Source organism: Papilio machaon, chromosome 2 (assembly GCF_912999745.1).
Source record: "Papilio machaon chromosome 2, ilPapMach1.1, whole genome shotgun sequence".
NCBI lineage: Eukaryota > Metazoa > Arthropoda > Insecta > Lepidoptera > Papilionidae > Papilio > Papilio machaon.
Genome location: NC_059987.1, coordinates 3,614,346 through 3,638,251, shown reverse-complemented (window position 1 = coordinate 3,638,251; position 23,906 = coordinate 3,614,346). Strand labels below are relative to the sequence as shown.

The window sequence follows — 23,906 nt, the reverse complement described above, 5'->3', positions numbered from 1 at the left end:
CTTATGATGGGTACCTTAAGATAGGTAGGTACCTTCTCTTTACATTATATACTCCTTCCTTTCGGATCTTCCTCCTCAAAGGGATATGTGTAGGTACTAAAATTATCTAGTTTTAATAAGGTATATGTTTATATTCCACATTCATTTTTATTTACATTACCACAAATAATAATTATTTTACTGGTTTCTAAATATCCGTCATATTTTTGAAAAGTGCGAAATGTTTATGCGTTATCTTTATTTTTAACAACTTTTATGTACATATATTTATTTATGTATTAATGTTAAATTTTCACGGAAAATAAAACAGAAAAACATATCATTTCCTTTTTTTACCCCTCAAAATTCAAGGTCCCACCGAGATTTGAACTCGGATCGCTGGATTCAGAGTCCAGAGTGCTAACCATTACACCATGGGACCGATACGCAGCCTCCGGGATATACCTATGATATTTATTTTCATGAATTTCAATGAAATTTTCACGCTAAAGTCAATATAACACAAAGAACACAAAGCTTTTTCTAAAAATACCTATATTTTGCTCAACGACATCTTGCGGTTCGTGATACAATTTTAGCTTTTATTAATGACGTCGGCTTAAATGGGGATAAATCTATATTTATTTGACTGAAAGTTTATTAGAAATTACGACTGCTATGTTTAGTGTTCAATCTTATTGTAGTCATCTACATTCAAATTTTAAATGATGTTATACAACACAATTATAAAACTTTATACAAAAAATATCCAATAAATTCGTTTTATGAAATTTTTTTTTTTTAATTTTACGATAAAATATTTAACGCAAAAAAATATAAACGACGGCATTGACCATTCGTTAGAAATAATTTAATTTAAAGATATACTCATTAATAATTAATCGCAAGCTCCATAAAGTGTTACTAAAAAAGGAGGGGGGGACACAGTGCGTATTGCAATTGACTAATGAATTGTACACCAGTAAGGAGGTGACCCGGTGACCTCCGCAACTCGGTCGAACATAAGCACTTGCAACGCAGCCTGTAATCTCGCCGTGTAATTTTGCTGCATTTGTTTCATGCATGTCCAAGCACTGTATTGGCCGTTGCAATGGCCTACTGCGGTATAACTTAATACGATACATTTATGTTACCGTAAAACCAGAACTATTCAATGGTTGGATTTCTAGCATATCATTTTTAAATCATATATATTTGTGTCTTGTTAATGTTGTTACATATATTTTATACTATGTTGTTACATTACATATATATCACATATTTCTTAATATCATATTAAGCTCTACGCTATTTTTTTAGCCGACATCAAAAAAAAGGAGGTTATCAATTCGACTGTATTTTTTATTATGTGTGTTACTGCGAATCTCCGCCCCTGGTGGTCCGATTTTGATAAAAATTAATTTAATCGAAAGGAAGTGCTTGCAGATGGGTCCCATTTTTTTTAAATAACTAGAAGACTAGTAGATTTTGAATATAGCTTGAAAATTTGTTGCGAAAATTAGGGACATTTTTGCTTTAGGCGCTTATAACAATGAATAAATGATGTATATTATAACATTAAATATAAACATTCTACAAAATTTAAGGATATTATCTCTCTGTATTGTTTGTTTTGCAATTTAATAAGAGAGTTTATTTGTTTTGTAACAAGTTGATTTGTTCAGGTTGGCTCGGGGCGATACCCTCATCACAAGTTAGCGACTTTGTTACAGCCGCGCTGTGGGCGCTGTTTGCTTACTTATTGTGCTGTAAGACAGATGTAATCAATTTGTCATGAATTAATCTATGATAATAACGTTACATTGAATTACAACATAGGCTATTTTTATTTTGTGACGCAAACTACTTTAATTACTATTATAATAGCGAATACTGTAGTATATGGATTTGTATATAATGTAATTGACTTAGGTAGATTTCATTGTTTAATTACTATACTATGTAGCTTATGTGTTCTTCCAGATTATGTTCTACATCTGTTCCAAATTTCATCACGATAAGTTGAGCCGTTCCGAAGCAATCTTCTTAAAAACATCCATTCATCAAAAAATTCGCATTCATAATATGTAGTAGTATTTTTTTGTAAATCTAGGAATCGATTTCTTTTTAACGCTTCAAATGTTACTAAGTTCTATTGATGATTATTGCTCTAATTTATAACTGTTTTTTTATCTAAATTAAAACTTTTACGTTATTAAAGAGATTTCAATGTTTAGACGAAATATAAAATCCGGATGCTTTCTTTTTGTCTGCTTCAGAAATTAACACCAGCTTATTTAGTTCCTTTAAGAACTACGATAGTTTGGAGTTCGTATGAGCATTTATAAAGTTTAAGTAGTTTTTATGTTGATTGCAAGGCTCATGCACAGAAAATATCAATTGGCCCTGAATGCATGCACATAGCGGCTGACCTTGTGGCAAGTGACCTCGCTCGGGCCCACTAGCCCGCGCATGCGCTCATCGTTCCAGGATAACCCATGTCAATAAACGCAGGAACCACTACGACCTTGGTTATTATGTGAATTTAACAAGTTTCTTGTGTCTTATTTAAATTACATAATAATTACATACACCATATAAGAATTGATGATCATAGCGACGATTTTATTTCATTTTAAGATAATCCCAAGTAGGGTTGGTTACAGGCAGGCGGCCGGCAATAAAAAATTAAGCCAAATCTTTAAGGTTTGTAAAACCTTGTGTGCCGACCCCACGTGATTTTAAATATCTACTGTACAGGGGATAGTGTAGGTATGTTTCGTGATTATGTGAGTTACTTTTTTATAATTATTTAATATATAGCTACTAAGATTGAATATTCCTGAAGGTTAGCTAACATTCAGGGATCGAAAATGTATACAAAGTAACTTATTGAATTGTTTGTAAATTCTCAATTATCATCAATTAGATCAGATTCATCGAGTAATGAAAAACAAGGATTCATGAGCGTGATGTGAGAATGTTCAGGTCATGGGTAAACTTAGATAATAGTTGATTTAATTGCGGCAACTAATTTGTTAGACATGGGTAACATTGGATATTATTCAATCGAATGTGGTTATGTTGTAATTTTAAACAAATATACTTAATTGTTATTCGCTAATTGTTACATACAAAATAAAAATTACTATACTCAGTGTGCTATAAAGCATACTGTCATATTTGAAAAGAATAATTAAGTTACGATTTTTCAACCAACGGCTTACGAAACCTAATTACTACATATTTTCATCTCAGACCACACCAATACACATAACAACATAATAATCATTATGATTGCGCAGTTATTAACATCAAATGACAGTACGCAAGCTTTTTTAAACGGCATAACAATGATCGCGTCTGTCACGCTGCCACGGTAGCTTTGTCTCATTTTCCTTGTCGCGAGCGTGTCCTCAATTAGCTAGATCACTGGCTGGAAACATCAGCGGGTTCTATCCATCTTAACTTATGCTTTCACACTAGGGTATATCAGTATGGCAGAGCAGTAAACAGTGCAGTACTTCAATTGTTTGTACGCACTACGCCAAGACATAAGGATACTGTTTTGCTAGTATGCGTTCAACTAATAGCAGTACTATTTTGTTCTACTGCACTGCCTCGTTGTTTCACACTCGTGAGAAATAAAATACGACATACGACAACCTTCTGTGTAACTATTTGTTTGATTAGGTATAATATACAGGAAGTGTTTTTTTCTTCAAGATTTATATGTTATTTAATACCATGAATGGGTTTTGTTATTATATTTTTACAATTTTTTATTGGTAATAATCAACAAGATTAGTTTAATAGCTGACTTTAAATGGTTCGAGGATGTTAATATTAAAGCATACTAATTTTTAATAAAGAACAACATAAGACACTGAAAAGGAAATTTGCGAAAGATATTGAATACAATAACTGGATATTACCCGCAGTGAACAAATACAATTATTATCAGTCGATAAAATGTAAATTATTTTAAAAGAACAATGAACTCTACCTTTACACATCAATGGGTCGAAAATAAAAGACCACAAAGAAAAACATTATTGAAGATAACACACGGAAAAATAAACGCCATCTGTTCTTTGTTTTGTTTTTGGTATTAATTACTTATATCCCATTCTCAAACAAATTAGTATTTTAGAAATCATAATAATTAATTACAAAAAATAATTATTTAGTTATAATATTTATCTATGTAATAGCATTATTAAAAATGAATACTTTGACTTCAATGGAGTCACGTTTAAATCGAGGACATGCGATGCCCCGAGGTGTTTGCAGCATCGCATGATCTAAGAAGGATCGCGTTTTAACAAAGTATTTTAACAACAAAACATATCCGGGTTAATAGAGCCTATGATGTAAAATATTTGATAAATATGTATTTATCACGAATTAATATTCTCGATCCAGGGCCGGCGTTACGTTAGGGCGCGGTTGGGCGACCGCACAGGGCGCTACACAGAAAGGTAAGACATTACAGTCTCAGGTCCCCCCTCATTGTAAAAAAGGATGCCGTAGAAATCTCGCCCAGGCCGATAGCAATACAAAAATGTATCCGGTAATGGAGAGATATGCGTTTGATTTTTTCGCACCATTTTTATGTACTCGAAGAAACAAAAAACTTAATTTTGATGAGTTCGTTGATACCGTTTCTCTTTATAACATGTTTCAAATTGATGTTCACTAAAAACCATGACCAACTTTATAATATGACGAAGTTAAAATATTATAAAAACTATTATAGACGCTTGTAAGGCTTTGAACTAAACCAAGGTTATTTTTAAAAGGATTCGCGCTGGTATTTAAAATTAAACAAGAAAGTAATTTTCTGTTTTTATAAGTTTTAGTAGAAAATTAACAAAAAAGCTACATTACTATGGTAAACAAAGAAAAATTACCTATACAATTTAATAGAGAATAAAGATTAATTGAGTTACCGTATCATTGTCCTTTCTGCCTATTCATATTTTAGTCCCGACATCTTGAATAATGTTTGGTTATTCAGCTTTTGTATTTATTTTTTCCAGTGGGACATCTTTTGTGACCGGATTTTATGTGTGAATAAGATTCGAGGATTTACAAGGAATCAGATAATATTACTATTCCATGAATGATGAACAAAACAATATTAATTACAGGAAACGATAACCAATGATGCTAATAATTATGCGTATGTCGTTTGTGCTTTTGAAAAAATGATCTTGAAGGACAATAATTTATCAATCATTGTTGAATAATGTTGTTATAAGTAAAAACAAGAGAATTTTGTAACGAAGAAAGTAAACATCTATGAACAAAATGAATTACTTTCTATAAGCTTTGAACTTTAGAAACTGTGCTTGTACTTTCAACCCCTACAACTTTCTGCGGAGTCTTTGGAGCTGAGAGGAGCAGGGTAGCTGCTTTGTTTTAAAAAGTACGTTTTACGTTTGAAAACAGGTGTAAAGTTTCGCCTGAAGAGTGTGCGTGCCGTGTCTGATTTTAGTTAACGCTCTCTTCCTATCCTTATCTTATAAGAAAGTGATGGAAAGGGGAAGTGGATTTGGCAGAGAACGGGACGCATAGGAAGGGGAAATATCCTCTTTTTGTGCGTTGATTAAAGGTAGGCAACGCATCTGCATTTGCATGATGGGTAGCGGTCAAAATAAACGTAAGCATACCCGTTCATTTTCTTCGTTTCGTCCCGATTTGAAAGCCCAATAAAAAATCTTTGTAAACGTCGGACTATAAAATAAGATTCAAGAATAACGTTTATTACAAGCAATAACAGTAAACAAAGAATTTGTATCAAATAAAGAATGCAGAACTAACGTTGTCCATTGCCAGTACAAATTATAGCAATTGATGACTGATGGTAATACGCAGTACAACAGCGTGCAGCACATTCCGCGATCGAAACAGATTGCCAATGACTACGCAGTCCACAACCTATCAGTACAACAATGCAATCTAACTGTATCATACTCGTATATGTCATCATTGAGATTTTAATTCCCGACATAACATCATGGTTCATCATACTTTAATGTAAAATCTACAGTAAGTTTTAACTTTACTTTTTGTCATACGACTTGGTAATATGGAATGCTAAAAGGAATGTAACTTAAACATACTACTGTTTCTTTCTTATTAAAGCATTGCACAATGAGTAGCATCTCGTTTTATTAAGCAAAAACGTATTTAAATATGTTCTTATATTCACAATGTAAACAGTGTATTATCTTCAGGTCATACGTCTTATAGAAGATTTACACTGTGTTGTTCTATTCTTACCACAACGAATCTTTAACCATCAAATATCGCTGTTGAAACAAAGGTAAGCTAAAATGATAGCGTATTGCTACGTAAAAACATAAGATTGTAACTTTCTACAACAAAGGGCCCATGATACGTTAAGGTTCTATGCAAGCAGCATATTAATACGGTAGCTTTATACCTTTAGTATAGTCAGAGGCAGTATGTCGTGTAACGGTGAGCGCGTCACGCCGCGTCACGCCCGCCTCGGTCCAACGCCGGAGATATGGCCGTTGCCGCGCGGATTATAGTCTTAACGATTCCTATATTATCTGTGCTCCGGTTGAACGCTTTCAATGTTGAAAAAATAAATAATTATAAATTGTAGAAAAGAAGGCTTTCTAGCATATACTTTAGAAGCATCGAGCTGCTAATACAATAGTAATTAGTCGCATCGCATTTATATATCTTCTCGTATATAAATGCGATGATAATGCAGCGATACAAACTTTGAACCAGACATAATGACCATTTGTATTAAGAGGCCATAAACATTTATTTTCCTTTGTTTTATATTTTAAAACCAAAACAAAAACAATCAAACACAAGAACACTTCCTTGAATTCTTAATAGAAATTGTCACCGAAATAAAAAGAAAATTATTAACTGTGCAGAATTTAGGGTCAAATCCTTACTAATATTATAAATGCGAAAGTAACTCTGTCTGTCTGTCTCGCTTTCACGCAAAAACTACTGAACCGATTTAAATGAAATTTTGTACACAGATAGTCTAGAGCCTGAGGATGGACATAGGCTACATTTTAACGCGAAAAAGGGGTTGTAAGGGGTTGAAAGTGGGGGTGAAAGTTTGTATGGAATTATCGTCGTTTTTACAGGTAGAAGATTGAAACTTATTTTCAAGGCTAATTTGATAAAGATAAATATGAAATTAAATTTTTGGAAAAATTTTATCCCCAAGGGTGCTATATAACAATAGGGGATGAAATTTTGTTTGGCAATATATTCGGTTTTGGTGAATGTTTTGTTTAATATGCTTTGCTGTAACCCTTACCAATATTTAGTCTAGAGCCTGAGGAAAGACGTAGTCTACATTTTAACGCGAAAAAGGGGTTGTAAGGGGTTGAAAGTGGGGGTGAAATTTTGTTTGGATTTATCGTTATTTTTTCAGATAGAAGCTTGAAACTTATTTTCAAGGCTGCTAATTTGATATCAATAAATATGAAATTACATTTTTGTAAAAATTTTACCCATAAGGGTGCTAAATAACAATAGGGGATAAAATTTTGTTTAGTAATATGTGAGGTTTTGGTGAATGTTTTGTTTAATATGTTTTGCTGTTACCCTTACCAATATTTAGTCTAGAGCCTGAGGAAGGACATAGGGCACATTTTAACGCGAAAAAGGGTTTGTAAGGGGTTGAAAGTGGGGGTGAAAGTTTGTATGGAATTATCGTCATTTTTACAGTTAGAAACTTGAAACTTATGTTTAAGGCTGCTAATTTGATATGAAAATATTAAATTAATTTTTGTAAAAATTTTACCCCCAAGGGTGCTAAATAACAATAGGGGATGAAATTTTGTTTAGCAATATGTGAGGTTTTGGTGAATGTTTTGTTTAATATGTTTTGCTGTTACCCTTACCAATATTTAGTCTAGAGCCTGAGTAAGGACATAGGCTACATTATAACGCGGGAAAAGCGTTGTAAGGGGTTGAAAGTGGGGATGGAAAATTTAATGTAAGTGTCGTCATTTTTACAGTTAGAATTTTGAAACTTATTTTTTAGGCTGCTGATTTGATATAAATAAATTGACATTTGAAGTTTGTAAAAGTTTTACCCTCAAGGCTGCAATATTACAAAAGGGAATAGGGGATGAAAGTTTGTATGGGAATATACGATTTTATGTGAATATTTTGTAAGTTTAATAAGTTTTGTTGTAATTTTTTATAAGTTTAAGTAAAATACCACAACAACAACAAAATTCATGCCAGTAACCCAGAAGGGTAGGCAGAGACCCAGGACCAGACATTTGGCGCGGTCCTGGCACACCTCTCTCTATGTTCTTCTATATCCATACATCAAATCATAGCACGTCGGTTAAGTAAAATAATTAGCCTAAAAAAAAATCTATCCGAAGACAGAATTTCACGCGGACGAAGTCGCGGGCACAGCTAGTAAATAAATAAATTGAAATAGATTCCTACGTATTGCGATATAATAAGACGCAATATTGCAAACAAAGGGCGTCTGAAAATGTTTTAAATACTTGACGCATTGACAAGTATACTTATCAGCATATAAGCTAATGTCAAGTAGCGTTGTAAGGTAAAGCGCTCGTTATGTAATTAACATAAGTAATCAACTATAAACACCTGAAGTTATCACCTATTCAATTAACGAGCATAAATAAAAACATGAGTCTGATTAAAGACGTAATCACAAGCTTTTAATTATCAATTTCATCAGGAACTGTGAAAATAATCTTTAAGTATACAAATACGGATTCAAGTGCCTATTACAAATGAAGCAAACATTTCTCTTGCTGAATGTTAAAATGCATTCCATTGTACTCCTGTCTTTTATCCGGTTGAGATAATATTAGTTCAGTCCGACGCCATTCAACCACTTTCTCCTAACGACTGTCTGACTCACTAACAATTTCTAGAATGCAACTTGGGTAAGGTTTTTGCACACTAGATTTTGTCATCACTGATAGCTTGAAATCAATTTACACATAGTCTTTTAAAGTATATTTCTTTAGCACGCATATTTAGTCAATTGTATTATTTTTTGTTTTATAATTAAGGAATAAAATAGAAAAGGATTGTTATAAAAATAATATTATGTTTGTCATTGTGTAGTATTTTTCTTCAATAAAGTAAATTCCGTGTCGTCTAAAAATGATCTTTTTCGAGAGCAGTGGTAGGGCCTTGCCCGATCTTGTGTGGGTCAAGGATCGGTCATTGACCTCACATCCTCCCACTCGACCGAGCATAGTGCATGTATTTTGGACCTTCGTAAAGAAAGCATAAAAAGTTAATCTTTTTCATGTAGTTTGCAAAAGTTAAATCAACACTCGTGTGATGATATCAGTGGTCGAAGTACTTACGAAAGACCCGAAGACTATCCTAAAGACCAAAGACTATCCTGAAGAACGGTTATTTATAAAAGAACCATTCGTATGTCTTCTGGATTAATTTTTTTTTAAGTCAATTTTAAGCATACATTTAACATTAGCCAATAATGAGGATAATTTTAAAATTGTTGAAATTTCTTTATTTAGTTCTAATCGACGAAATTCTTTGACCAGACTTTTTATAACAATTTTTTTTTTTAGTTTTCACTATGGTGATTTTTTTATTATATGTCATGGTCATAATACTGGTCATAAGTTACAATTATACACACCTAAATAGTCTAAGAGCCCGTGAACCCCAGACCTTCGTTATTTTATAAAAGCTGAAAGTTTGTCAGCGCATGCTCCCAACACAGGTAAGAACGATGGACTATTATGAAGTTTGGGTCACCGTGGCTTTGGCAGGTAAACGGTACTAAAGGTGTGTAAAATACCGATCTAAATTCGTCAAATTATAAAGTGTGATTTTTTGGTATTACCTTCAGAATATTATTAAAAATCACGTTATTGATTGCCAGACACTTAACATCGTGGCAACCCCTTGCCAGACACCCCTAATGTTCATGAAATTATAATTCTACTTATGTTATAGTATAAAAGCTGATTTTTATATATAATACTTAGGTAATAATTAGATGATGTTTCCTCATCAGCCAGACATTTTTGATAGTTCCAACCCCTTGCCAGACAATGATGTAGGGTCGCTGAAGGAGCGAGCGCGAGACAGTATATGTATGGTGGGTGCGAGTGAGATGGCGAGATAGGTCTATCGCGATCCCTCAATAACAGATTATAAAAAAAAACCAAATAAATAATACTCAAAAATTTAATTAAAAATATATTAATAACATTACAAGTTATTATAGAGCAAGAGCCCGTGAACCCCAGACCTTTATTATTAGTAGTAGTAAAAGTAGTATCCATTTCAATGGAATTCTCTGCATATATTCTCTCCAATGAATCAGTATATAATTCATGTAAATGAATCAATAAATGACAGCGGCCATTGTTGATAATATCTTCTTCTATGATGCTACAAATTTCATTGAAAGATTCTTGGTGGTACTCTCGATAATGATGCCAATCACTTTTAACAGATATTTTCGCCAATGAAGATATTTTATTATTAAACTGAATCCTACAGTCAGTGTGATAGTATATTTTCGGACTTGCAATACTTTCCAATCTACTTAACAACTCATTATACTCTTTTTGATTTTCAATGCTAGACATTATACGAGACTGAAATTGGTTTTTATCACCTTCATGGAGTGGAAGCATTTTTGATCTCACTTGTCTCTTTTTTTTATTGCAAAATAAACAATTTTTTTTACTTATATCAACACTGGTATCACTTGAATCGAACTATTTACTTCTGTGGTTGCATTAGCATTTTCACTCACTTCTTCAAGTCCGCGAATGTCCACAGCTGCCTGGGAAGGTTGAAGTTCTGTTGATTGAGAAGCTGAAGGTGGGTGTGATACAGTTAACTCAGACAAATGCGATGAACCTGGTATTGAATCGTCTGTTGATATATTTACGTCTTTAGATGGCTCTTTTTCTTGCTCTGTTTCAACAGTCTTTTTAGAATTTTTAGGTTCTAGGGTAAAATATTTTTTCATCAGTCATAAGTCATTAGTCATTTTAATCAGTATAAGTATCACTCGACACTGGCCCAATCCGCTGAGGGAGAGCCATAATCAAGAAACTGAACAGTATAAGTAAAAAAATTTGTTTATTTTGTAATAAAAAAAAGAGACAAGTGAGATCAAAAATGCTTCCACTCCATGAAGGTGATAAAAACCAATTTCAGTCTCGTATAATGTCTAGCATTGAAAATCAAAAAGAGTATAATGAGTTGTTAAGTAGATTGGAAAGTATTGCAAGTCCGAAAATATACTATCACACTGACTGTAGGATTCAGTTTAATAATAAAATATCTTCATTGGCGAAAATATCTGTTAAAAGTGATTGGCATCATTATCGAGAGTACCACCAAGAATCTTTCAATGAAATTTGTAGCATCATAGAAGAAGATATTATCAACAATGGCCGCTGTCATTTATTGATTCATTTACATGAATTATATACTGATTCATTGGAGAGAATATATGCAGAGAATTCCATTGAAATGGATACTACTTTTACTACTACTAATAATAAAGGTCTGGGGTTCACGGGCTCTTGCTCTATAATAACTTGTAATGTTATTAATATATTTTTAATTAAATTTTTGAGTATTATTTATTTGGTTTTTTTTTATAATCTGTTATTGAGGGATCGCGATAGACCTATCTCGCCATCTCACTCGCACCCACCATACATATACTGTCTCGCGCTCGCTCCTTCAGCGACCCTACATCATTGTCTGGCAAGGGGTTGGAACTATCAAAAATGTCTGGCTGATGAGGAAACATCATCTAATTATTACCTAAGTATTATATATAAAAATCAGCTTTTATACTATAACATAAGTAGAATTATAATTTCATGAACATTAGGGGTGTCTGGCAAGGGGTTGCCACGATGTTAAGTGTCTGGCAATCAATAACGTGATTTTTAATAATATTCTGAAGGTAATACCAAAAAATCACACTTTATAATTTGACGAATTTAGATCGGTATTTTACACACCTTTAGTACCGTTTACCTGCCAAAGCCACGGTAACCCAAACTTCATAATAGTCCATCGTTCTTACCTGTGTTGGGAGCATGCGCTGACAAACTTTCAGCTTTTATAAAATAACGAAGGTCTGGGGTTCACGGGCTCTTGCTCTAAAATTAATATTATGAATCAGTGAACGTGTTTCGAAAGAACGTAATGAGAATTTACAGGTTATTGTGCAGGGGAATTTCATTTACGTCTTATTATAGAAAGAGTTGTTCGGTGTTCGTGGATTTGCGATCCATCATTTTTAATCCTTCTTTATGACCGTGATAAATGAGTGTTCGGGAATCGCAGCCGAGGCCAATGTTTGTGTGAAAGTATGAAATATTGCCCAAATTAAATTAGTCATTAATGTGGTAGCTTTCTTTGTGTATATTAATGCGTATCGAAGATTCTGAGACTCGTAAATTGGTAGTCCAATTTATTGATGTAATTTTTTGTTACAAGAATCAAGCTTTTCAAAATTACCGTGGAAAAAAATCGACTTCAATAAATTCCCCGCCATCGCTCTCACATTTCGTTGCCAATTTTATCAAGCGAAACAAATGAAAAAGAATTTAAAATATGTTTGAAACTTTAAACTTTATAACTTACTAGCTGTCGTGCGCGACTCCGTCCGCGCGGAATTTAAAAAAAAAACTTTATTTAAATCTATGTGTTCATCCAGTCTATGATCTATACTAATGCCAAATTTCATCGGGATCTGTTGAGCGGTTCTTGAGATACCTTCAAACAAACATCCATCCATCCATCCAAACATTTGCATTTATAATATTGGTAAGAAAGTAATAAATAAGATATAGATTTATTAATTAGTACAGAATAATTATTAGATGAATTGTAATCAAGTTGTTAAAGTTATCAAGTATATTTTTGCTATTTCTTTAAAGAGCGAGTACTAGGAGCCCATAAGTGCACGTGTATAACTGCAGGCTACAGCAGACGCGGTTTTATAGCGCCTAATCATTTGCATTGTTCATGAAGTTTGTACAATAGTCTTCCAAAGGCGTAATACTCAGATAAGATTTACGACCAGTTATTTATATACAATAACAGATTAATTATATCATTCAAGTTACCATATTGATCGATCAAAACAATATAAAATTGTAGGTTAATGTAAAGGCATTAAAATTATTGTAATAAAATATTTTATTAACAAATCTCTGACTTCATACATATCCTAGAATTTCTTCGCAGATATGTTAAGGTTGATCACGTTGTCACGGTGATTTCCTTAATAGCAAGAACGTCGGATAAATGTATTATAGCATCTATAAACATTAATTTGAACCATGAAGGGACATATACTGATTATAATTAAGAATCACTTCGTTAGATTAATCGTTAATTCTCTATTTTATTTTCACGTTGTCACGAACGGTTGTCTACCGCGCCATCTCTACCCATCTCGGTTACTGTCGTGAATGTTATATGAACAATATTCTAACTGATTACAAAGTTTCTATTGTGTACTAACAACATAAAAGTAATGAAAAACAAATATCGGATATTGTGTGACATATTTAATCTCGAAAGTCTCAGTAATACATTAATCGTGCTCTTCCATCCATTACTCTAAACACTTTTAGGTGATGGATGGAAGTTATAAAAAATAGAGATGTTAGGAGATGTTTATTTTTTTCAAACGAAGCATAATCATTCTCCATTTTATATTATGATAATTACATTTATTATGTGCATGACGTTCCTGTTTTAAGACATACAGTCGAACCTTGATAAGATAGAACTGGATGAATCGAGAAACCTCTATTAGCGAAAAAATATCACAGTCCTGTGAACCATTAAACGAACGAACAACGCTGATAAAGGGTATATGGGGAAATCTTTTGGCCCTTTTTTATCTATATAATATTTTTGATTATCACAATTTGGCTGAGATTTTAATTAGCCAGGTTCAGGCAGCAGCGCGCACACGAGCATTGAACCCGGCTGGGTCAAATGCCCCGGACTTGGTAAACTCTGGCCGCTACATATCACCACGTATGTTTTGTTCTGTATACAGAAAACAATTAAACTTAAACAAAGAAAAACTTAGCTTGGCTTTACTTTTAATTTCCTTCCTTAATTAATGTACCTATGTAGTCAATTTCTGAAGTTTGCACGAAAACCAGTGCGACATAGTCCAATTTTCATATCGTTAGTTTCTTCTTCTTTTAACTATAAAAAATATAAATCAATTGTGGCAGTGTATCCTTTAAAAATATAAAGATAACAAGATGTTATTGCACAGGTTTCTCGTCAGTGAAAACCCAAGATGAAACGGAAAAACGTACACATTATTATATCTTTTTAACTTAATTATATCCGTACGTTAACCCTGAGGTACACATACACGCGATACGATATAAAATTGAACAAACTCTCACGTTCATCAAGATCTGTAGCCAGATAACAACAAATCATAAAAATGCAACAAAAACAGTAAATCCGTGTCTGCAATGGAGTAACATGACTGCAAGAATATTTCATTTAATTAAGAAACTAAGGTCGTTTCTACACATATACGTATCCACATATATACATGCTGGATAATAATATTATATTTTATGTACTATTATTTTACTACTATTTATTTTACTATTTTTTATTCTTTAGCAAAGATAGTCGTAAAAACAAGAGAGGATCACGTTATATTAAAATTTGTAACTCCTACCTTTTCCAGTAAGCTTATCTTACTAATATTATAAATGCGAAATTTTAGATGGATGTTGGAAGGTTTCTCCGTAACGGCTCAATGGAACTTGATGAAAATAATATTAGGTCCTTACATATGAAATTGGCGTTTTTCGTACTGGCCACTTTAATCACGAATTTCTCCTCTTTGGTAAGGAATTCCAAATTCAAATTTGTACAACTATAGACTCATGTATTTGTGGTTCGATGACCGTCATTCATTTGTTTTTTTTTCTTCTGTTTTTTTCTGTTTGCGTCACTCATTTTACAAAATGGAAAACTTAAAATATCGCATTATTTACGAGTACGAGTTCTGCCGTGGCACTAGTGCTGCAGAAAGGACTCGAAGGGTGAATGATGTGTATGGCGGTCGTGTTGCAAAAGAAAACACAGTTCGTTTTTGGTTCCAACGTTTTCGTTCTGGAAATTTCGATCTGCAGAACAAGCCCCGTGGACGGCCTGAGACTCAAGTTGATAATGAAGAGTTGAAGGCTATTGTGGAAGCGGATCCATCGCAAACCACGTCCGAGTTAGCTGCAGGCTGCGATGTTAGTGATAAAACTGTTTTAATTCACTTGAAGCAAATTGGGAAGATTAAAAAGCTTGAAAGGTGGGTACCTCACGAATTGACTGAAGCAAACCGGCAAACGCGCGTCGACTGTTGCGTTACATTTCTAAACCGGCACAATAATGAAGGTATTTTAAACCGAATCATTACCTGTGATGAAAAATGGGTTCTTTACGATAATCGGAAGCGCTCAGCGCAATGGTTGGATCCTGGTCAGCCAGCCAAATCCTGCCCCAAGCGAAAATTAACCCCAAAAAAGTTACTTGTAAGCGTTTGGTGGACTAGTGCCGGTATTGTTCATTACAGTTTTCTCAAATCTGGCCAGACTATTACGGCTGATGTCTATTGTCAGCAATTGCAAACCATGATGGAAAAGCTAGCGGCTAAACAACCTAGGCTGGTCAATCGCTCCACGCCACTGCTGCTTCACGACAACGCTAGACCACACACTGCGCAACAGACGGCTACTAAATTAGAAGAGCTTCAATTGGAAAGTCTAAGACATCCTCCGTACTCCTCGGACCTTGCTCCAACAGATTACCATTTTTTTCGAAATTTGGATAACTTCTTGCACGGGAAAAAATTCAACTCCGATGGGGCAGTCCAAATCGCCTTCAAAGATTTTATTGATTCCCGTCCGACTGGTTTTTTTAGTAAAGGGATCAATGAACTACCTATGAGATGGCAAAAGTGCATAGAAAATAATGGTTCATACTTTGATTAATTAAATATATTATATTAAAAAATATTCGACTTTTTGTTCCTCCCATACAAAACGCCAATTTCATATGTAAGGACCTAATAGTTTATTTTATTTATTGTTTATAAAACAAGCTTAGGCTGTAGATGTAGTTGTTTTTTGTCCTCAACAAGGTCGAGGAGAAAGGCATTGGACCCACTGACCCACTCAGCCGAATTACTTTCCTTGTTGCATTGTCAGCGGCCAGTACACGTTAAATTATGCTTATTAGAGTCTTATTTATTATCAATACAATAAAAGAATCAAGTGAAACTTGTCCATCGTAATTATTTTAAGAAGTTTCTGACGATACACAGAGAAAAAAAAGCAAATACAATTTTAATTTATTACCTTTCTAAAATTTTTACAATCTGAATATCGAATATAAGAGAAGTATTTAAAATGTGTAACATTTCATCTCTGTATAATGAAAAAGGTAACAAACTAAAACACAACATTCCAATTTAAAAACAAAAACCTAAAAATTCACAATTTACATAAGTATTACGAAATCTGTAGCAAAATTAATGTACATCAAGTGATAAATGTAGCACAGAAATAATCTAGAATTCATTAAAGTAACAAATTACCTCAAATAAATTAATGTAAAGTTATGGAGATTTATAAACTGAATCATAAACAAGGAACCTTGTTTGTAAATTTGAATAAATAAACATTGGGCCGACACTAACGAAGTGTAAAAGAATACACGCGTATATGAGTTGTGTGAGTCATCAGGTCTTTACATATTCACATTGGAGGCACAAAGTCGAAGACAATGAGATGATAAGCAATACGCCTGTAGCACACAACCTCGGAAGCGAACCGGAACCAGAAGCGAAGAACAAGAAAAGAATAATATTAAATCGGAGCGTTATGTCAAAAGATTTTATTTGAATTAACCAATTTTTTACTCCACTGATGAACATTTACTCTCCGCATTCTCCCAACGCGATAAGTATTTTGCAATTTTCGATCACCCCAAAGTGTTCTAGAAAAAGATTGTCTTTTTCCAAAACAGAGTATAGACCAGACTTAAAGTTATAAATAAAATATATAATTGTAGAAAAAAACGCTTTGCTAAAAAAATTCCGCGCGGTCGAAGACACCGGCAAAAGCTAGTCCTTACTAATATTATAAATGCGAAAGTAACTCTGTCTGTCTGTCTCGCTTTCACGCAAAAACTACTGAACCGATTTAAATGAAATTTTGTACACAGATAGTCTAGAGCCTGAGGATGGACATAGGCTACATTTTAACGCGAAAAAGGGGTTGTAAGGGGTTGAAAGTGGGGGTGAAAGTTTGTATGGAATTATCGTCGTTTTTACAGGTAGAAGATTGAAACTTATTTTCAAGGCTAATTTGATAAAGATAAATATGAAATTAAATTTTTGGAAAAATTTTATCCCCAAGGGTGCTATATAACAATAGGGGATGAAATTTTGTTTGGCAATATATTCGGTTTTGGTGAATGTTTTGTTTAATATGCTTTGCTGTAACCCTTACCAATATTTAGTCTAGAGCCTGAGGAAAGACGTAGTCTACATTTTAACGCGAAAAAGGGGTTGTAAGGGGTTGAAAGTGGGGGTGAAATTTTGTTTGGATTTATCGTTATTTTTTCAGATAGAAGCTTGAAACTTATTTTCAAGGCTGCTAATTTGATATCAATAAATATGAAATTACATTTTTGTAAAAATTTTACCCATAAGGGTGCTAAATAACAATAGGGGATAAAATTTTGTTTAGTAATATGTGAGGTTTTGGTGAATGTTTTGTTTAATATGTTTTGCTGTTACCCTTACCAATATTTAGTCTAGAGCCTGAGGAAGGACATAGGGCACATTTTAACGCGAAAAAGGGTTTGTAAGGGGTTGAAAGTGGGGGTGAAAGTTTGTATGGAATTATCGTCATTTTTACAGTTAGAAACTTGAAACTTATGTTTAAGGCTGCTAATTTGATATGAAAATATTAAATTAATTTTTGTAAAAATTTTACCCCCAAGGGTGCTAAATAACAATAGGGGATGAAATTTTGTTTAGCAATATGTGAGGTTTTGGTGAATGTTTTGTTTAATATGTTTTGCTGTTACCCTTACCAATATTTAGTCTAGAGCCTGAGTAAGGACATAGGCTACATTATAACGCGGGAAAAGCGTTGTAAGGGGTTGAAAGTGGGGATGGAAAATTTAATGTAAGTGTCGTCATTTTTACAGTTAGAATTTTGAAACTTATTTTTTAGGCTGCTGATTTGATATAAATAAATTGACATTTGAAGTTTGTAAAAGTTTTACCCTCAAGGCTGCAATATTACAAAAGGGAATAGGGGATGAAAGTTTGTATGGGAATATACGATTTTATGTGAATATTTTGTAAGTTTAATAAGTTTTGTTGTAATTTTTTATAAGTTTAAGTAAAATACCACAACAACAACAAAATTCATGCCAGTAACCCAGAAGGGTAGGCAGAGACCCAGGACCAGACATTTGGCGCGGTCCTGGCACACCTCTCTCTATGTTCTTCTATATCCATACATCAAATCATAGCACGTCGGTTAAGTAAAATAATTAGCCTAAAAAAAAATCTATCCGAAGACAGAATTTCACGCGGACGATGTCGCGGGCACAGCTAGTTTTATATAAACGCAATACAAATACAACTTAATACATACAGATTATGTCTATACGAGAGTATTAATAGTATTAATAAACTTAGCATTCCATAGATAAATAGGTAAGAAGTCCGGTTAATCGAGTTGTAGGGGGCGTTGCAATCGCGAAGCCGGTCGCTCACGGCCGACGGCCGCGCCGGCTGTTGCACTGAAGACGCGTCAAGTGCAAGGCGAACCGCACGTAACACCGCATTACGACAACAAAACATTGCACACACTACAACGACTCTTTCTATAAATAGAGTTGTGTCTACGCTGAACAAAACCTGCAAGCTACTCATGATAGATACTTTTAGTTCTTTGTCTACCATTATAGTTACGAATATATGCGATTCGTTTATTTATCTTAATACCTCAAATTATTTTAACATTTAAAATGACTAAATACATAGTTATCCTTCAAACAAGCAGCTAACAGTTCCAGAATATTGGCATAAATTATTACCGAATATAACAAAGGTAAAACTCTTTTGAATTCCCACATAGATGGAATTTGCAGACATGTTAATGGTCGTTCTACTACAATAAAACGAAGAATCTTCGAGTCGAAACTGGTTAGCAAATTATGCAAAGGCCTACAATATTTAATTATGGCAAGTGAATATACTGCAAACAAATAAAACAAGCAATTCACAGCACAAGTCTTCCATTATTAAACACATTACCAACGTCTTGATGTTATTAAATACAAGATAAAAAGGTGATATTAATATTCTTAGAATAAAAGTAGAACAAACTTTTTATTTTACTATGTCTATGTTTTTCAAGTTCCGATATTAAGAGAAGAAAGAACTTTTTCGTTTATTTTTTGTTATAAATGTTTTATGATTGAATGTTAATAACATTACAATTTTCAAATAAGTTAATTCGAAAGGTGAGGACGTGCGCAATCCTCGACGTTGGGTCTAGCAATGAATTCGTTTCTTGTTTTCTTCGAGATGAATTAATTCATTTCATTATGAGAATGGACGCCTGATTGGTGTGCCATAAATCAAGTAAAATAAGATACATAATTTATTTTCTTTGTACACCACAACAAAAATAATACATACATAGTTATATACTACAACTATGGTATATAGTGCTGTGATTAGATTTGAGTCAGTGGTAAGTATCTGCTCCTATATTATTCCTAACTTAATAGCTACTGCTACATTCAGGCTCGTTTAAGGAAATAATTATATTTCAAAGTCATAGGATTATCGCTCTATGTTCAAATTTAGACCATAATAATTCATAGTCAAAGGTTTTTTTTATTTTCGATTAATAACAGCTTTATGCACTTCTTCTCCATATTAATTTTACTTATGTAGAAATTCATGTTCGTCCATTGGCACAATTTCCTTTTAAAGGGGTACAAAGTTATCGTTTTACTTATATTATAATTATTCTCTCTTTTAGTCTAATTTTACAAGTCATTTAAAATTTAGGCAAATGATGCGATTCCCAAGTTACTCAAATTGATTTGCACTGAATGGAACACCATTCAAGACGTTGAGAGGAAAGACGAAAACAATTTGATGAGCGATAAATTTTTAAGACGCTCAGCGCACGCATGCGCAGTTCGCACCTATCTTCATTTATTTTATTTACTATCCCCTAGGCAATCCGAAGCGGCTAATTTGATATTTATTATTTATACTCAATCTACATGAAAGGTAACAAGGCCGTGGAAACTGTATACGATTTTTTTTTAGTAAATATTCCAAATATGTTTCGTGATAAAGGATTATAAAAATTATAGGATAACAATAAAATACTTAATACGACTAATGCCCACACCAAAATTTATCAACGCCCATCTGAGGAAAGGAGATAAGTTAAATAAAAAACTGTTTTAGCGCCTACATCGTCGTGACATAACTTCACAAGTGATTTTGACCTTGACCACAATTGAGATTGACCAAAATTTGTAATTAAGTAAGGTGTAGAAAATTATCTCTAACAATTGCATTTAACAAATAGAATGATCATAGGTGATATGAATTATTATAACTAGGACCTCTTTCCCTAGAGATTTTACTAGCTTTTCAGTATAACCCCTTACTAAATTACTTAGTTGTAACTTATTTGTTTTGCATTTTAGTATAAGCATTTCTTTTGGAACCATCATAACTCTAGATGCTTTGAGAAACAGGTTAAAAAATATTTAAATGTCTTTAACTCTGCAAATAAGCATATTTAATTAGGAGAATGTAAAGTTGACACGAATTTCCGCTTTGTTAACGAAACAGTTATCTGACTTTTGGCCCCAAGCGCCTAGATAACGGCTACAGGTGAAATATTTAGAATATGGCATAAAAAGCTAGTCTAGCTAACTAGCCTTTAAGTGTATTCTATGATAAGGCGTACTTAGCTATATTTTTTATTGGATTGTAATTTTTTCTTGTAATATGATGGCTTCCTATCATTAATAAATAAAAAAACATTTTTAAAATAATTTTGAAAATAAAATTCAGGAAGAATTTTAGGAGTCAGTAAAGATTTTTCGTTTCGTTTTAAATTATAGAATTAAAATAATGTATTACAATTATTGGTCACGGTTCTAATGGAATAATTTATATACAATAGCGGTGGGTGATCTTCATTGGCTCGTGTCCGCACGGTCCGGCGCGTACGCCTACCGCACATTCGCAAGACGAAGTAATTAAAACGCGGAAGATTTAACATTCATTAAATGCATCACGGACGAGCTTCCTGGGTTTTTAGATACCATGCAGATGAACTTCGCGTGCCTCCCGGCTTCGCTCGTGCGCACACAGTTACATCATTACACTCGTAAACAATTCTCGATTCGCTCTACCTACTGCATTTACGTTAACGGGATATTTTTATATTTTTTACGTATTATGAGATGTTTCGTTTTGTTACCTATTTTAAGTTAAATCGTGTAGCAATGGAAACAGTTTTTTTTAATGAGCTGTGCATTAGAGGTTACAAATGTTTTATATTAGACAGCGGTAAACACATTTGTGTGCTCATAAAATTTATTGTTAATTTGAATACGAAGGGAAAAGAAACGTCTTTGTTATTTTTATTCCTTTGTAAACCTAGTAATAGACAACAAATAAAAGGAACCTAGTCTTAGAAGTAACGATACATCGCTGTGACCTGTATTATTTTCCTCTAGAGTTTTCTAAGTAGTAATTGAAAACATTACAACATTGAGCCGGACGAGGACGGCCATTAAGAACATTTCATATCTACATTACCATAATTTCCATCTTCCAAGTCAGTCGTAAGTCGTGCCGTTAGCTAGTGAATGAGGCGACGGGAGAAATGATGCGTAATCATTCCTCAGATTGTGTGACGTCATATAGATTACTGGGGCAACAGATCGTTGATTTCTTGCAAGTAATCGCCCTTCAATGAAATATATTCAATCGGTCAAGACACATCGACATGGTGTTCGTTAAGGTTACACTAGAGTTTTATTTTATTCCTTGTTATGTATCAAGCTTGCTGTCATTTAAAAGCTATTGAAACTATTAATTACATATTTTTCTCTCTAATCCGAGTTTCTCGCTTATGGAAGTTTTCCGTCGGTATCGAGCAAAGAGCAAATGACTCTCGCTTATATGTTTTTCGCTTATCCAGGTTCGACTGTATTTTAATATGGTGGTGTCTGCCTACCCATCTAGGTTACGGGCGTGAGTTATGTTGTTGTTGTGTTAATAAGCTAATGTAAAATATATATACTATTACGTATTATAATTATATGACATCCGCATTGCAATATATTTTAGTTAAAACAGAAGCTTGTTAAATTGTTGAGATAACAACAGGACTTTTTATTCCGACCGAAATCATTCCCTCCTTTTCATTCCTTAAACCGATTCATGTATGACAAATGAACATCATTAATAACTCGGGATACGCAAAGCTATTTTTATGTTGACAGTCTTTGTTTCATGTAATAACATCTATTTTGCAACAACGACATTGTAAACAATATTAATAAGGATAACAAAACATTGTTATCGCGTAGTTTACCTAATTACTGTTGTATACATACATATATGTACTAATAATTAAGTGCAACCTTGTGTTTATATAAATATGCATTTAAACCTGTGCTTTATTTGTAGCTTAAGTATGTCATGTTAAGTCCTCGTGTTATTGAAGTTTGCCTTTGAAAATAACATCTTTAGTTGCTAATAGAATTAGGTAATTAACATAGGTTATGCACAAAGTTAGACAAAGAGTTTAGATTCCTTTAGATAGTCGTTATACATAGCATTTAATGCTCATTAAATGCTTTAATGCTTTTTATTTATGTGAGTTTAATACTATGCAATACATTACCATTTATAAAAATTAAAAAAGACGCAAAAAGTTAAAGATTAAAAGATCGATACCCAGGCTACTATCATGGTTTATTTATATGAAGAAGGAGGAAAAGTTAAAAAAATACATATAAATATAGGCTATAAAATATCGGTACACCGTGATCTTAAGTTGGAAAGCCTAACGGTCGGCGGTCGGTGAACGACACAAGGGGCCGCAGGGGAGGGAGGCTAGGGGGGCGTGGTGGGGAAGATCACCGATAGCTCGCTTACAAAATTGTACCAATTATCGTTCTATCACGTCATCGGTGCGATCTTTCAAATTCAAATTAAATAAGTATATGCATAAAATAAATCGCACAATAAAAAATAGCACGAGCCGGCATGACTACCGGGTCTTTAATCGCACGTCAGTACATGGGGATTATTAATATAAATTATATTAACAGTTTAAGTATGTTTATAAAAACGGCTCATTAGAAGATCTGTATCCGGGGAATGGAATAACAAAAAGAGTACGAATACCATCACAGATGTAGAGTTTAATACCCGTGAAGTTAGCTCATATATTAGTGGTTATCATCTTAATAACAAGAGTTATACGTATATCAACGTATTAATACTATGTTTAAGTTGTTTATTTTGATAAATTGTAAAGTATTAACAATAGCAATTAAAATAAACTGTACGTATAAAAGGTAACTTAAGGAATGTTCGTTTAATGGAGAGACGAGTGTATTGTTACCGAGCGTTGATATCTTACTAATATTATACGAAAGTTTGGATGGATGGATGTTTGTTAGAAGGTCCAGAACATGGATATTATAGAACATAGTTTGATAAAACAAATAGGCTTCTAATTAAGTTTTTTTTTAATCCCGAGCGGACAGAATTGCGG

The 23,906-nt window shown here is 33.3% G+C and overlaps 1 protein-coding gene and 1 non-coding gene across 3 annotated transcripts in view; both read right to left on the bottom strand.

The window, feature by feature from the left end:
• The window catches only part of LOC106717643, a 43,110-nt gene that overhangs the window by 8,161 nt on the left and 11,043 nt on the right, over positions 1 to 23,906 (bottom strand). The gene's annotated exons all lie outside the window — the stretch shown is intronic.
• On the bottom strand, positions 350 to 421 carry Trnaq-cug. The gene has a single exon. It is a non-coding gene; the product is annotated as a tRNA-Gln (tRNA).